Source organism: Paramisgurnus dabryanus, chromosome 23 (assembly GCF_030506205.2).
Source record: "Paramisgurnus dabryanus chromosome 23, PD_genome_1.1, whole genome shotgun sequence".
Taxonomy (NCBI): Eukaryota; Metazoa; Chordata; class Actinopteri; order Cypriniformes; family Cobitidae; genus Paramisgurnus; species Paramisgurnus dabryanus.
The window spans coordinates 11,601,021-11,618,993 of record NC_133359.1 but is presented as its reverse complement, the minus strand read 5'-3'; positions in this window follow the sequence as shown (position 1 = coordinate 11,618,993).

The window sequence follows — 17,973 nt, the reverse complement described above, 5'->3', positions numbered from 1 at the left end:
TCTATCCTTAGCATTTAATCGTGCTGTTTACAAAGATTTTCATACTCTCCATGCTCATTGAAAAAAATGCAGCATTAATTTAAAACAGTTTGGCTTTGCAAGTCAATTCAACCCACTATTTAATGTTTTGACTTGTGATAAGTTGACATAACTTATAAAAACAAGTTAAAATTATTTCATTACATTTGTTAAGTTAAAGTTTTCACAGTGTTGCCTCCAATAATTACAATGATTTGTATCCAAGGGGAACAAGTGCTATAGGGTAAAGGTGTTTACACTGTATTCTCTTATAGTAGGCCTACTACTTTATGGTCTATTAAAACATTTATGATTTAGTCCACACTGTAAAAAAAAACTTTGCTGCCTTAAAATGCTTTGTTAAATCAACTCAGATTTACAAGTCATGTAAACAGAGATGAGTTGTCACAACTTATAAAATATAGTTCAGAAAATTCAACTTAATTTTATAAGTTATAACAACTCACCTGTAGTCAAGATAAATAATAGTAAGTTAAAATGACTTGTAAATCCGAGTTGATTCAACAAAAAATGTTAAGTCAGCAAAGTATTTTTTACAGTGCAGAGAAAAGGAAAATGTTCATGTCACCAAGGTCCATATGAACAATAAAGCAAACTATGAATCCGATATTTGGTTAAAAACATTCCTCAAAAGATCTTCCTTCGTGTTCATCAGAACGAAGAAATGAATTCAGGTTTGTAACAACATGACAGAATTTTCATTTTTGGGTAAACTATCCCTTTAAAAATATAAGGCAACCAAGATTTTCTTTTTTTACAGTACTTTAAAAATGCTGGGTTGTTAACACATTGTTGGTTCAAATATAACCATTTTCTAGGTTGCGGCTGCCTTTGTCCCTTTCTTACCCAGCCCTGGGTTAAAAAATAACCGCGCATAGAGTGTTTGATGAGTACATAAACAATATGTCTCTTATGATTTCAATGGTTAAACTTTAAAAATGATTTGTTGTTAAATTGTTAAATCTCGAGTCAAGCATTAATTTAGTTTCTTTTTATGCTTAATAAATGTGCAAACTCCCTAATGTAATATAAGTTAATGTACATGATCAGCCCTATGTTATGATCTAACTCGTTCACTTTAAAATAGGCTATAGTGAAAACGTAAAAATAACCTAAATCTTCAAGTACTGTAGTGCTACGGTGATCCGTGTCATGTTTTGTGTCTGTTCCTTTTGTCATCACCTGGACATTGTTAATCTTCACCTGATTCATTCCACCTGTGTGTCATTAGTCTTTGTGTATTTATACCCGTGTTTGTGCATCACTCATCGCCGGATCATTGTCGCTGTATGTGCCTGTTACTTGTATTGAGTGGTTCTGTTTTATTTATCTGTCCGTTGTTTTGATCCTCGTGTTTTGTTTCCTATTTTGTAAATGTTATAGTTTTATGAACTCTGCACTTGCGTCCTAACCACTGATCTATATAAATGACTGGATTGCGCATAGAACGCTTGACGTAACTGCGTGAGGTGAAGCCAGTGCAGAGTTCGAGCCGCCATCTTGGTATACCCAACCAGCAGAGAGCGTCATTGACTTCCATTCAAAATCATGATCAAAATTTACCCCCTTTACAGCGTATCAGTTACACAAGGTTAATTTTAAGGATATGTGTACGTTAATTATTTGTTAATTCTGGTGTTATTTTCAATGTTTATGTTTTAATCGGACAGGATAATGGATTTATAAAAAACCGTTAAGGTGAGTGTGTCTGTTGCATTTGTTAATGACACTGGTATAAATAAAGTTTTTTTTTGACATTCAGCTACTCAGTGACGGTCAGCGTTATTTCTCTAAATATGTTTAGGTAACTTTTAAGTTTATACAACATAATTACAAAACTATCAAATTATTGCATGCACATACGGTAAAAGCATGATTATTTATTTAGATTTCAGAATGAGCACGTTTACTGTCATTAATACTAAATATGCTGCGGTCTGTCTGCTGATCTGACACTGTAATAAAGATGAATGTATAATAACTGATTAAAACGCAAAATGTACAACTTTCAGTAAATAACTATTTACATGCTTTGGACGTTTGTGTTGTAATAATGTACAGGGTAACTTCACATATAAAAACGAAGACGAGTAAAGTGATGTTTTATCATTAAAATCTGATAACGTTCATTGATTTAATAGAACGTTTGGGTATACCAACATGGCGGCGCGGTGGCTTCACAAGCGTGACGTCATGCGCAATCCAGTCATTTATATAGATCAGTGGTCCTAACTCTTGTTATTACACGGCTCTCTGGAATGCTTGATTCTGATTGGTCAGTTGAGACATTTGCAGGTTCGTTCTTTTCAAATAATAACCGCTCCAAATTAATAACGCATAGCCGGACTACTTGCACGAGTAAAATCGCTCCGCGCCAATAAAGATCAATAAAGATTACTGTCTGTTTGGCGCCATATTGTGACAAACACTCGACAACCACGACAAGACACAGACAGCTTACTGAGACTGAACTTGACAAAATAGAGCATGACAGCTACGAAGCCAAAACACAAAAAAATACAGAATGGGCATTTAAACTTTTTTTCTTATGTGGCAAGTAGCCGTGTAATAAGCGGGATAATGTAGAGGCAGCCGGTAGTTATTGGGAAATAAGCCCCTTCAGTGTGATACAAGACCCTCCGCTTCGCGTCGGGTCCTGATCACACTGTCGGGGCTTATTTCCCAATAACTACCGGCTGCCTCTACATTATCCCTTACTTAACCGTTCGTGACAGCTATAATAATAATAATTCGTTACATTTATATAGCGCTTTTCTGCAGCACTCAAAGCGCTTTACATATGAAAGGGGGAGTCTCCTCAACCACCACCAATGTGCAGCATCCACCTGGATGATGCTACGGCAGCCACACCCACCACACATCAGCTTATTAGTGGAGAGGAGACAGAGTGATATAGCCTATTAGTATACTGCTATATTTCTACTGTTTATACTGCATAATAGCGTTTTTACCATATGACCAAAATGTTTTACCACCATAATTGTTTAACTGAATCCATAAGTGATCATCTTATGATCTCTATTAATTGTCTGTCTGTTATATGTAATGTAATAAGAGTATATCTGTCAGTTTTCTACAAATATAAAAAGCAGACTGACTGCCAGAGCTATTATTTGATTTGTGTATAAGAGCTTGTGCTGGTTTAGACCAAAAAAACACAAAAAAACTAGAATGATGACAGAAAAAGCCATTTCTACAATGGAAATAACTGAAATATATATAGATCATGTACATTATATAGGACTTGGTGTTTTGTTTGAAGATTCAAATAAATACCTGACCCCGTAAAATCTCAGCATGTCTGCGTTTAATTCACGATTTTTTGTATTTGGTATAATTGAATGTGTTTGCGTGGTCTGTGGTTCAAAAAAACACATTATTATCCATATACTGTACATTATTGCTCCTTTATGCCAGGCGCGGAGCATATTGACAGCTGGCCCGCCCAATCAGAAATGTGAAAAAAATACTACTCTGTATAGTTAAACATGGGTATACTTTATGTGGTGTATTTTATCTATAGCATGTTATGTTAAAAACAGTAAAATTATAAGTAAGCCTGATAACTATTTAAAAACTATTATAAAGCATTTGAATGTTGCGTTACAGTGATTCTAATGAGAAAAATATTCCCGAGCAGCTTTCAGCCATGATCACTTTGAGAACTTTTCTTGCCAGCAAGTGGAAAATGTATTTTGAATAACAACACGTTATTAATATTTTCTGCGGGCTTTCCTCACACAACAAATATGCCAGCGGGGTAAAAAAATAGAAAGAAATCATCTGATCACAGTGATGTTATTTGATATACCAGCTCTGTAATTCAGCACTAAGTCACGCCACGTTTACTGCTACTGCTAGACTTTATACAATATAGCCTATTGCTTTTAAGCAACAAATAGCCTATCATAACTATAAGCCTACTGTGTAATTGAGACATTGGGCCCTATCTTGCACCCAGCGCAATTGACTTTGTCAGTGACGCATGTATCATTCGTATTTTGCACCGGTGCACAGCGGGTTTTTCCCTCCACAGACGCACGTCGGCAAACTAGGGAATGAACTTGCGCTCCCTGGGCGGTTCAGCGCAAAAAAAAGGAGGCGTGTTGCGGCGCAAACCATCCCTGATGCTATTTTGCAGTTTCAAAAAACAATTGCGCCACTGACCAAAAAAAACTAGTCTTATGTCAGTGGCGCGTTGCGTGTGGTTCATTATGCTATTTTAAGGGCGCATGCTTGACCATAATGTATAGCGTGCACAACGTGCACACACTTTGCTTATCTAATCTACACAGATGCAACAGTTATTTTTGCAAATCATAAATTGTTACAATACAAAATATTAACACATGAGATAAGGGAAATCATAGTGGTGAGCATTGTGGTGGTAGTTTTTATTTATTGTGTGGCTGCGTTAAAAAATTCTCATGCAAATAACGATTAAAATATTTTCATAAGTTTGTTGTGTGGCTGTATTACGTTTATTTTATGTAAATAATAATTAAAATGTTTTCATAAGAAACCTTAATGTATGTGAACTTGATTTGTAAGTGTACTTTGGGGTTGGACTGCTTGCATTTCTTGGCTTTCAGCGGTGAGGGTGGACGCAGCGATGTCCTCTGCTGGCGTCAGGTCATGTGTAGAGGCAGATCCACCTCCCGTTACACGGCGTGCCCGATTTATGCTGGCAAGCTTGGGATTCCCCCGTCTCCTGACATCATTGTAGCGCTTGCCGCAACGATGGGGATGCCAGCTGATGAGACAATTGTGGCTATTTCCTCCCACGCCTGTTTAACCTATGCTGATTTGGGCGGGTTTCTCCTATCCCCATACAAAACAACTTCTCTGTCTTTGACTGCTCTTACAAGAACGTGGGTCTCCTCTGCTGTGAACCGTTCCTGGCGTACGCCTGGTAAATCTGTCATAATAATAGCAACCCGCCATGGAACTTGCGCCCTAGCGTTTAAAGGGAATGTTGGATAGCGTTCTGATTGGTTTATTTGATGTTACGCCCAAACCACACCTATGAATAATGAACCTACTTCAGACCAACCCCTTATTGATTTGCGCCTGGCGCAAGAGTTATTTCTCCCGCCAGGAAAATAGCAACAGCGCCCAAGATCCGCCCACAAAGTCACTTGCACTTTGCGCTTCGCACTTGTGTTTCAGATCGTTAAAATAGGGCCCATTAATTCAGGAAATGCATTAAAAGCAGAAAGACGTAGGCCGCGGGAATATATACTTCAATCCACACCACACCCGACGTTCTTGGTTTGCTTCTTATTTATTAAATCAAGGCAATTGTTTGATTAAACATTGATTAAGATACAATTTATACAAAACGAAATTCAGTTTAGCAATAAAGGTGGCGTGACTTAGTGCTGAATTACAGAGCTGGTATATCAAACAACATCACTGTGATCAGATGCTTTCTTTCTATTTTTTTACCCCGCTGTCATATTTGTTGTGTGCTTATGTTATTGAGAGGAAAGCCCGCAGCAAATATTTATAACGTGTTGTTATTCAAAATACGTTTTCCACTTGCTTCTCAAAGTGATCATGGCTGAAAGCTGCTCGGGAATATTTTTCTCATTAGAATTATACTGTGCACTGCAACATTCAACAGCTTTATAATAGTTTTTAAATAGTTATCAGGCTTACTTATAATTTTACTGTCTTTAACATAACATGCTACAGATAAAATGCACCACATAAAGTAGTACCTGTTTAACTATACAGAGTAGTATTTTTTTTACATTTCTGATTGGGTGGGCGCCTGCTTCAACTCTTCTTCTACGGACTGGCTCATAACCCAACGTCCTCACCCTCCTCTATCGCCAGCGGGTGTGTCACGGCGGCCTGGGACCCATACTACGGAGTCTCTCCAGCTCTGCCACCCATCAGCGGAGCCAGGTGAGTGTTGCATTACACAACACTTTTGTCGATATGGCCAAAGAGCATTCATTCGCGTTCACCTCTGCTCCGCTCGCCGCGGGTACACCGGGTTGTTAATCCCTCTCATTCGGTGTCTGGAGGCTTGGAAACAGCTTTCCAGCCCGTCGCACAGGCTTTTACCCACGATCTCTCTCAGCTACGCAATTCAGTTTACCCGACTCCCTCCAAATTTGTACGCTTCACTACGGTGAAAGCCCCCAACGTGCACGTATTACGTGCAGGAATTGCTGTCCTACTGGCGAAGGACACGATCGAGCCGGTCCCTTCAGCCGAGATGAGGTCAGGGTTTTACAGCTTTTTTTTTATTGTACCCAAGAAAGCGGCAGGTTGCGACTGATCCTGGACCTGCGTGTACTGAGTCAAGCACTTTAGAATGCTGTTTTTAAATGCATATTTTAATGTATCCGCCCACAGGACTGGTTTGCAGCCATCGGCCTGAAGGACGCGTACTTTCATGTCTTCATACTTCCCCAACACAGAGCATTTCTTCGTGCGTGTTGTTCAAGGGGCGGGCATATTAGTACAAGTCTTACCGTTCGGGCTTCTTTCTCTCTCCGTGTCTTCACGCAAGTCGCGGAGGGGGCTTTAAGACCCCTGAGAGAGAGAGTGGTGTTCGCATCCTGGAATCGTGCTCATAATGGCTCATAATAAAACAGTCTCGTCAGATGCTTTGCACTCACATAGATTGTGTGCTCAAACACCTCGCCCGTCTCGGTCTTCAGGTCAACTGGGAGAAGAGCAAACTGCCCCGTGCAGAGGATCTCTTTTCTCGGTAAAGAACTGGACTCAGTCGGTCTAACAGCACGTCTAACGGATGCGCATTTCCAGTCGATTCTGACTTGCTTGGATACGTTTAAAGACAAGACAGCGGTCCCACTGAAACAATTTCAGAGGCTCCTGGGGCATATGGCTGCAGCGGCGGCTGTGACACCGCTTGGTCTGCTCCATATGAGACCGCTTCAGCATTGGCTTTACGACCGAGTCCCGAGGAGAATGTGGCTCAGCGGGTTACTTTGGGTAACAATTACACCGACATGCCATTGTGTGCACAGATGTCTCTACCACAGGGTGGGGGGCCACGTACGGCGGGCTTGCAGCCTCGGGGGTCTGGACATCACCCCAGCTGCACTGGCATATAAATTGCCTCGAGTTGTGGGCTGTATATCTTGCTCTCGTCCATCTCAGCAGCGAGTTGCGAGGCAAAGATGTATTAGTTCGCACCAACAACATTGCGATTGTTGCGTATATCAATCACCAAGGCAGTTTGCGCTCTCGTCACCTGTCGCATCTCGCCCATCATCTCCTCCTTTGGAGTCAGAAGAATCTGAGGTCTCTTCGTGCCATTCACATCCCGGGGTCACTGAACACAGCGGCAGACGCGCATTCACGAGCAGCGTGCCCCGGTGAGTGGCGACTCCACCCCCAGTTGGTTCAGCTGATTTGGAAATGTTTCGGCATAGCACAGATAGATCTGTTTGCATCTCCAGAGACAACCCATTGTCGCCTGTTTTTTCACTAACCGAGGGAACACTCGGTGTGGATGCACTGGCACACAGCTGGCCGCGGAGTCTGCGCAAATACGCATTACACCCAGTGTGCCTCATTGCACAGATATTGTGCAAATTTAGGGAGGACGAGGAGTACATTATTTTAGTTGCTCCATATTGGACCACCAGTTGGTTTCCGGAGCTCACCCTCCTCGCGGATTCCCCTGAAGAAGGACCTTCTTTCTCAAGAATGGGGCACATTATGGCACCCGCACCCGATCTGTGGAACCTCCATGTGTGGTCACTGGACGGGGCACGGAGGTTCTAGGTGATTTACCCCAAGCGGTATCTAACACCATTGCTGCAGCGCGAGCACCGTCTACGAGACAGGCATATACGCTGAAATGGAATCTGTTTGTTGACTGGTGTACTTCTCAACGAGAAGACCCCCGAGAATGCTCGATCAGAGTTGTGCTTTTATATCTTCAGCACCGCTTGGAGAAGAGATTGCACCATCTACGATAAAAGTAAATATTGCGGCCGGTAAATGGTAGGTCCGTGAGTCAGCACGATCTGGTCATTAAGGCATTTTAAGAGGTGCTCGAAGGCTGAATCCTTTGCGCCCTCCCTCTATTCCTCATTGGGACCTGTCCATGATGCTGAAAGCCCTGCAGGACGCCCCTTTTGAGCCTCTGCGGATTGTGAGTATTAAGTGTCTCACTATGAAAACTTTAACGCTCCTCGCATTGGCTTTTGTTAAGAGGATAGGGGACCTTTATGCATTTTCGGTCAATGACTCGTGCCTTCAGTTCGGGCCTGCTGAATCCAGTGTTACACTGAGACCCCGGCCTGGCTACGTGCCTAAAGTTCCCACCACTCCTTTCAGAGATTAGGTGCTGAACTTGCAAGCGCTGCCTTTAGAGGAGGCAGACCCAGCTATGGCTTTGTTATATCCTGTACCTGCACTACGTGTGTATGTGGATCGGACTCAAAGCTTTCGCACCTCAGAACAGCTTGTCTGTTACGGTGCTCAGAAGAAAGGAAACTGTCACTAAGCAGAGGATGTCTCATTGGATTGGATTGGCTTATGAGAAACAGGGCATTGCTTGCCCTTTTGGTTTGAGAGCCCATTCAACCAGAAGCGTGGCTTCATCTTGGGCTTTGGCTCGTGGTTCCTTGCTTTCAGACTTTTGCAGAGCTGCTGGCTGGGTGACACCTAATACATTCACTAAATTTTACAGTGTTCGTACTGAGCCGGTATCCTCTCGAGTTCTCTCTTCAGATCAGTGAGAACATCTAGGAACGGCTCCTGTGTCGGCTTGCAGCCTCCTTTTTGGTGCTGCACAACCGCACCACTATGGAAGGCCTTTAAGGCAAAAACGTTACAAAAACTGTTTTTTGTCTCCTCTAACGCTTGGTGGCCGATGTTGCGGAGCATCGGCTGCCAGTCTCTCACCAGATGTATCCTTGAGAACCTGGGTGAGGCTAGCGTCCACATTGCGTCCCCCTTGAGGGTTCCTATGTGAGTATTTCAGTGGAAAGTTCTTTTTTTACCACGTTTCCCTTAGCGGAGCTCGCTCCGCGCCTCTCTAGTATGAGATATTACTAAGGGAGTTCATGTTATGACTTTATGTCTTTAGACCATAACCTTGGTGGTTGACCCCTAGAGGGTACTCTTTCCGCAGCGATCTTTGTCCCGCCTGACAAGTTCGCTTCCCAGTTCGCCTAGTTCACTACCGGTACACATTTGTTTATTATTTAAACGGTTAAGTTTTTAAATTAAGTGTATTAACCTCATTATTATTCTTTACTCACATTATTCTTTATCCAGATTGCAGAAACAACATTTATTGTTGACAAAGTGTGGTACATGACTTCTGCAAACAAAACGCAAATATAATTAAACTTTATACTGTAAAATAAAAGATTAAAACAAACACATACAAAATGCATGACTCTTGCATATTAAATTCCTTTACAAAAGCATGTTGTTATTCTTCAAGTGCGGTTGGTTATGTTACACCATAAAATAAAGCAAATAAATCGGCCTTTTAACAACACAATATTGTAAACTGCACTGACCAGGACTGAAGAGAATAAGAGATCATAGTAAACCATCTTTATTAAGCTAAAACTTGAATACATGCCTTTCTAGAATATAAAAAACATTGTTTTACTAAGATATAAATAGTAGGAATGAGTCACTTTGTAACTGTTATGATTACCAGCAAATGCTGATTTGTGGTTTGGTACAGAAAACATCTCATCTTCGTTTGGCTTCTTTGGGGTTCAGCATTCATTTATTTTTAAAGATTCAAACTTCTTATTGATTATTTTATCATCCCAGTCATGCATGTTGCGTCTCTTACTGTAAAAACATGCATGTTTAACGTTATCTACGTTAAATGGCGACTGATGATAAAATACTTCCACTTACACGAAAATACATCACAGAAAAGAATAACAAACAAAAAGGAAAACCAACTGGGTATCGCGCTGTAGAACAATAAGTGCAATCTACGTGGATTTAAAAGAAAAGTATCTTAATAACTTACCTTACTGTGTTATATAAAACTCCACAATACAAAAGATCGCGTGTCCTCCGTCCAGTACACAGCGGGGGTTTGAAATTCGCGGAAGTTGCTGATCATGACCAGTTGCATTATGGGAAAGGTAGTCCATTTTCCACGGCGTATTGAACGCTGTTGAGGTTAAATGACTACTGTTTCCAAGATGCATTGCAATATATGTCATTGTTTTAGAAACGAAAGTGCACCAATAAATATTAGTATTAGTTAGTCGTATTTTTTATTGTAAGCACAATTTAATGCAAAGTCTTATTTATTTATAAAAAATAAAATACAAAACTAAAAAGACTTAAACAAGCACACATACTTAAAATACTTTTGTTTGATGTATATTAGTGCAGACTGAATTATTAATTTATCTGTTTATTGCATTGTTTGTATATTGAACATTGACACATTTGGATAAACTGCCCAAAATATTATTATATTATATATTATATTTTCTACATTTCGTCTTTTAATAAGGATAAACATATTTATTATTGCCTTAAATATTAACTTTGATGTTTTTATCAATTGTAAATATGATTTTATATAAATAGGTTTATATAATTCCTACTTATAGCTCATAGCACGTGAGACCGCATGGTTTACAAACCACACGTGTACTATCACAGTCATTACTTTCATAAAGTTAACAAAATGTACATAAACTCTTTTAAACAGCATATCAACACATAATATAAGGAATATATTAACACATTACCTTATTTTAAATGAAATTTGATCGAAAAACATGCATTACAGAGCCAGTTAAAACACGTGACTCAATAAAAGACTGAATATCACACAAACCATACTCAATATAATGATTTATGAGCTCACTTACCAAGAACAAATCAAAAGCGATCAGAAAAAGTCCCGATGTATCTAGAAATACAGCTGTATTTTCGTTGGATGGATCAGCCCAACGTCTCAATTTATCTCTAAGGTCAATACAAACGCAATTTAGAAATATAGCTGCAAGCAGCAATTGCGGGGCCAAGCACCTTCAGCGCAATGAGCACCCAAAGCACAGCAAAAACCACACGACGCAGCAAATGCGCAAAGCGCAGAAAGCGCGCAATACAGAGGCCGAACCCGAAGCAAAGCAAATGCAGAGCAGAACCACTGCAGTGCGGAGCAACAACAGTAAAGATGGCAAAAATATAACACGTGTGGAAAACCAGACAGGTCGAGAAGAACGTGTTAAAGTGAACACAAAAGGAAATCTCAATAAGTGAAAGTAAGAGCTGGGATTCAAACCCATGACCTCAGGTTCCCAAAGCACAGCAGTTACCGCATGCGCCACTGAGTGAACGATTAAACCGCTGAGTTGGTGTGTCCAAGCTATAGAATAGAGATTTAGAGCTGTAAACATTGATATCCAGCAATTACCAAAAGTGCAGAAATTACAACAGAGAGCACAAATAACTGAAATACAATGTATAGTATGAGATTCACAAAACTTAAGTGAGAAAAAAGTTAAGACAAAATATCACTGCACATGGGATTCGAACCCATGACCTCAGAATCTCATGGCATGTGGTTAACCAGATGCACAACTTAGTTAACACAGCTCAAAGGGCAGCAAAAAAACAGCTTAGGTGCTGCAAGGATTGATATGTGCCAATCAACACAGATGCAGAACTGACAGTGCAGAGCAGAACTAACAGAAATACAATGTATATGAGAATCAAAAAGCTCAAGTGAGATTGAAGACAAGAAGATCATTCTGTATAGTAATGCTATACAATGTAATATACAGTCACATTAATTTACTATGACAAATAGACAATGTCACAGGCACGGTCAACTTTGGAGTGGTATTTCTAAGAAAGAGAACAGAATATCAAAAATCTGTTCGGTCATTTCTGTGTGGATTGCTCCAAACATTATACGAGCAGTACCTGGCATAAAATAAACAAAATTTGTAAAAGGAGTAGCGAAAAAATCATCTACCATATGCTTTACAATAACACATGAACAGAATGTTGGAAAATGACAAACGAGGTATCGTTGCAATCGGCATAAACCAGTGAATACAATTTCACAAAGAAATTAATATCAGACAAAGTATTCAGAAGTTATAAGCAGTTCCATAAGAACTGTTATAGTTTATAACCCCTAGGTGGCGCTGTACTCTGACTTCCCAGGTACCTTCAGGACATCATGTCGAAGCTCCTTACTAATTTTTGCGCGGATATGTCCAATAGTTCAAAAAATATAACAAATTATGTGAAATTTCAAAATGGCGGACAGGCGGTTCGGTCAAACCCGGCATAATACACATCGACAGATGCGGCATGAGGTAAGCAATCCATAGACATCAAGATCATAATTTTCTGACAAACAGTTCAGAAGTTATGGGCAAAAATAGCCTATTTTCATATCTCATGACCCATAGGTGGCGCTGTCACCAAATTTGGCATGAACTCCAAGTTCATGGTCCACATGAAGTGTACCAAATTTCATTTCAATTGATCAAAGAATGGCCGAGCTACAGCTTCAGAACCATTTTTGCGTCAACCTCGTTAAGTTTGCGCATTTATTACTTTTGAAAAAAGATAAATATCAAAATTCTGTTCGGTCATTTCTGTGCGGCTCACTCCAAAGTTCACCTGTGCCAAATTTCATAACAATTGAACCAAATTTGAAGGAGGAGTAGCGAATAAACGGAATACTGTACATTTCAAAATGGCCGCTACTGTAATGGGTGGAGTTTTACTTTAAGGTATTAAAAACAACAAGCATGAGGAGAGCAATCACGTGTACTAAGTAGAATTTTCATAGATCAAGCGGATCAGCAGTTATAACCATTTGAACATTGAATTTTTGCACTGCTGGTGGCGCTATAGAGTTAGGACTAGAGACCCCATTTTTGGTCACATGACTTTTTAAGACCACCACTACAACTGTGCCAAATTTCATCATTTTCCTACGTACGGTTCATAGGGCTGCCATAGACTCCCATTGGGGAAGATGAAGAATAATAATACTGACAGTTCCAATAGGTGCCTCAGCACCTTCGGTGCTTGGCCCCTAATTACTTAACACATTCTGTTTATCAAGTGTTTCAATCCATGTATTTTAACAATTAATCCAGTGTTTCACTTACTTTTCTCGATCTTTTAACTCTGATTTATGCACATATCTGTCGAAAGGCCATCTCACTTCTCTCCGTGATGAGAGACTGCTCGTTTCTGATCAGCGCACTGATGACGTAATCGTCTAAGGGCGGAGTTATTCTCAATTTCTCATTACAATTATGTTTTCAATTTTTTAATATTTATTACTGCTTTTTTACAGAAATTCCTTGCTCAGGCACTCAAATAACTAAATATAATGCTCGTATGGATATATATAAATTTTTTGTTCTCTTCATTTCAGAGTTATGTGGGCTATAGTAACCTGGGTTACATACACATTCCAAAAAAAGTTGGGACAGGTAACAATAAGAGGCCAGAAAAGTTAAACGTACATATAAGGAACAGCTGGAAGAGGACTAATGTTTAGGAATAGGAATGTTGTCCCATTCTTGTCTAAAACAGGCTTCTAGTTGCACAACTGTCTTAGGTCTTCTTTGTTGCATCTTCCTCTTTATGATGCGCCAAATGTTTTCTGTGGGTGACAGATCTGGACTGCAGGCTGGCCATTTCAGTACTCAGATCCTTCTTCTACGCAGCCATGATGTTGAAATTGATGTAGTATATGGTCTGGCATTGTCATGTTGGAAAATGCAAGGTCTTCCCGGAAAGAGACGACGTCTGAATAGGATCATATGTATCAAGAACTTGGATAAACCTTTCAGCATTGATGGCATAGCTGCCAACTTCTGAGTTCAGCTTGGAGTGAGATTTTTTTTTTTTGGGGGGGGGGGGGGGGGTTTGTGGTAATAATTTTTAAGTCCTTAACCAATTGATAATAGTGTGGATTTTAGCTTTTTCTGTATAAAATAGTTGGAAAAACTGTGTAAAAATGGATTACAATACAAATCTAATCATATTTACTAATTAAATTGAAATAAAAGCTTTTACTGAGTTTAAATGACTGAAATTAGAGTCTTTATTATTATTTCATACACTTCTATTATGCTTTCCTTCTGATAAAAGTGCCAAAAAAGTTCTTAAAATCTAATGAATAGGCAACTGGTCTCTGTAAAATGTATAACTGCAGATAACAGCAGCTTTGATTCAGTTTATCCACTGAGAAAGAGAAGCGTAAAGTGATGATTTGTGATTGACTTGTGATAGAGGGACTGTCACAATCAAATAAACCAAATGAGTACTTTATATTAAACTAAAGCAACAGATAATGTGCATGTCAAGACCATGTAATTATATTTCGTATATATTATTGTTTATAGATGTCAAATATCAATTGACTTTTTTTCTCTTTTATTAAAAACTGTCACAGCAAACATCACACAGGCTTGTACTGATTACAGACATGCACACGCGGGTGAGGGTTGATTAAAATTGCTGTTTTCTGAGGGTATCTGTGTGCGTGGAAAACGGGCAGGTCTCTGCTTCTCATCCAGACCTTGACGCTTTGTGTGTTCGACCGGTGCGGCGCTGACTGATCGGATTATGACACCAGAGTACAGCGAGAGCAAAGGTAAAGGCGGACCCTTTTGTAACATTTCGAATTGCTCTCGCTGTACTCTGATGTCCTCGCTGCCGAACTTTAAGCGCAGCGCCACATAAAGTGAAATGCTCTTTGACTTTTTGCAGCAAAATACCAGCAACATGAGAAGTGGTGGCACGCAAAAGACAGTGAAGGTACGCTTAAATATAAAAGTGTCAGTACTGCGAGCACTGGTTTAGCTACTTACATCGTGCGTTGCTCTTTCACCATCGCGCAGCCGCGCACTCGCTCTGTAGTTTGTAGCTGGCGCTCCGGCATCTGTAAACAATAACTCCACCTTCTTTGATTTGATTGGCCTTCGCATCATTTTGACTTTGACGAGCGCTTTATGTTGATTGAGGCAGACCAGATAGAGATAGCTAGGCGTTTTACAGTATATACAATTAGGTATATTAGGCAATTATTTCATGACTTTTATTAAACTCAATGGGAATGTCAATGGTGGGCACGAGCCTGCGTGAGAAAATTGATGTGTGGCGTGAGAGCGTGAGAATGGGGTCAATTGCGGGTGTCTCACGGTGAATGCGTGAGAGTTGGCAGCTATGATGGTGCCTTTCCAGATGTGTAAGCTGCCCATGCACACGCACTCATGCAACCCCAAACCATCAGAAATGCAGGCTTCTGAAATGAGCGCTAATAACAACTTGGGTTGTCATTGTCCTCTTTAGTCCAGATGAAATGGCGTCCCAGTTTTCCAAAAAGAACTTCAAATTTTAATTCGTCTGACCACAGAACAGTTTTCCACTTTGCCAAAGTCCATTTTAAATGAGCCTTGGCCTGGCGAAAACGCCTGTGCTTCTGGATCATGTTTATGGCTTCTTTTTTGACCTATAGAGTTTTAACTGGCAACAGCAAATGACACGGTGGATTGTGTTCACTGACCATGTTTTTTGGAAGTATTCCTGAGCCCATGTTGTAATTTCCATTACAGTAGCATTCCTGTATGTGATGCAGTGCCGTCTAAAAGCCCGAAGATCATGGGCATCAAGTATGGTTTTCCAGCCTTGACCCTTACGCACAGAGATTGTTCCAGATTCTCTGAATCTTTGGATGATATTATGCACTGTAGATGATGATAACTTCAAACTCTTTGCAATTTTTCTCTGAGAAACTCAGAAAACTATTTTTTTGCTGCAGCATTGGGGGAATTGGTGATTCTCTGCCCATCTTGACTTCTGAGAGACACTGCCACTCTGACAGGCTTTTTTAAACCCAATCATGTTGCCAATTGACCTAATAAGTTGCAAATTGGTCCTTCAACTGTTCATTATGTGTACATTTTAATTTTCTGGCCTCACCTGTCCCAACTATTTTTAGAATGTGTAGCTCTCATGAAATCCAAAATGAGCCAATATTTGGCATGACATTTCAAAATATCTTACTTTCAACATTTGATATGTTATCTCTATTCTACTGTGAATAAAATATAAGTTTATGAGATTTGTAAATTATTCCATTACTTTTTTACTCAAAATTTCTAAAGTGTCCCAACTTTTTCTGATTTGGGGTTGTATATGGATGTCTGTTCTGTGCTCTCAGTGTTATATACTTTGTGAATATCAGAAGATACACAGTCATTTGCAAAGCTACAGACTTCGCACAGTTCGTTATGAAGGGGGTCTTCACTGCGCGATAGACAGTTTGATAGTTTCTGTTTTATGGACTACTACAGTATGAATCGGTGAAGGAATGAGTTTTGACTTAGAACACAAGCCTTTGAGGACAAATTCAAGTGACGTTTAAAAACATAATTGTAAAAATGACTACTGAATAAATGTTTTTTTGATGAAATGGTGTTTGTTTTGCTTAATTGATTAATGTCATCTAAAAGAAGTTTATTAAACCGTTTTTACTGTATTTTATAATTATATGGTCAGTGTTTGATCAAAAAAAAATTTTGCTGTACCATTATTATAAAAATAACATTACTTTTAGTTTGTATGTACTTTAAATGAAAGTACTAAATTAGTTTAACTTTAATAGTGTCAGGAGACATTTTTATCTTAAAAATAATACTTTGTTTTTTAATTATTTTTTATTTTATTATTAAGTTTAAGTACAGACATTTAAAGTGTAATGCAATAAAAACCGATGAATACAAAGCTCAAAATGTGTAAATCAGAGAATAACAAGCATAAAATGAACAATACAAATAAATACAAAAATAAAAGTTTATGAATCAAGGTAGTTATAGATATTTCAAAAACTTTGTTTTGTGATCTCATGTTTGAAAGGGTTTCAAAGTATACTGTGAGATCAGTCTTATAAAAGGTATTATAAAACGGTTAGTTCCAATCCTTGATTCTGATTGGTCAATAGGTGTGCTTTATTCACAATAAAACACTGCTATGACCGCTTCACCCAACGGTTCTATTTAATATCACTGCGCCCTTAGCAACACCCTTAGCAACACATAAACATATAATGAGACAAAGTCTGAGAGCAGTTTGTTGTTTTTATTTGAGCTTCCATGTTGTTGTTTGCATTCAGGGACTATTTTTTCTAGCGGAAGGAATGCTTTTATTGATTTAACTTCATGAAAGTTGCACTAATTTTTTTTTACTTTAATATTGTGTGGTAACCGTTTATAAAAGCAATAAGGTACTCGAGGCAAGTGCTGTATCGTGAATAAGTAACGGCTGAAGGGGTTGCAGGCACTCCGCTTCGCGTCGTGCCTAACAACGCCCTTCAGCCGTTACTTATTCACGATACAGCACAGCCTCTCGTACCTTATTGCTTAAATATATAAAAGGGTTTCTTTTATTTGTCTTATGCTTAAAATAATTTAATTATATTGTTTTTTTTCTAGAAAAATAAGGGTTTTGGAAACAAAGGTAGATGTGAGGTTCTAAATTCTAATTCTAGGAGTTTCTATTTTAGGAATATCTATTTTAAAGTCAGTCCAAAATTAAATAGAAAAAGGGCAATACAAAATAAATGTTCAAGTGATGTGTTACAAAAAGTTCATTTATCACAAACAGTATGAATGTTTTTTAATGACTGATCTTAAAAAAAGTCGCGGTGGCGATGACGTCATGTAACCCGCGTCATACAGAAGGTTTCGAAGGTAACTTTTGAATGTATTCCATCATTATTGCTATTTTTACAGTATAAGAAATGTATTTCGTCTTTTATGGCTCGCTTTTATGTGGACCAGGAAGCCTTTCGGGTCCAATTGAAAAGACCTCCTCATGGCACGCCCTATTTCTTTCCGACCTTATGGCACGCCCATTGCTCCAGTCTGCAGTTACCTCTAC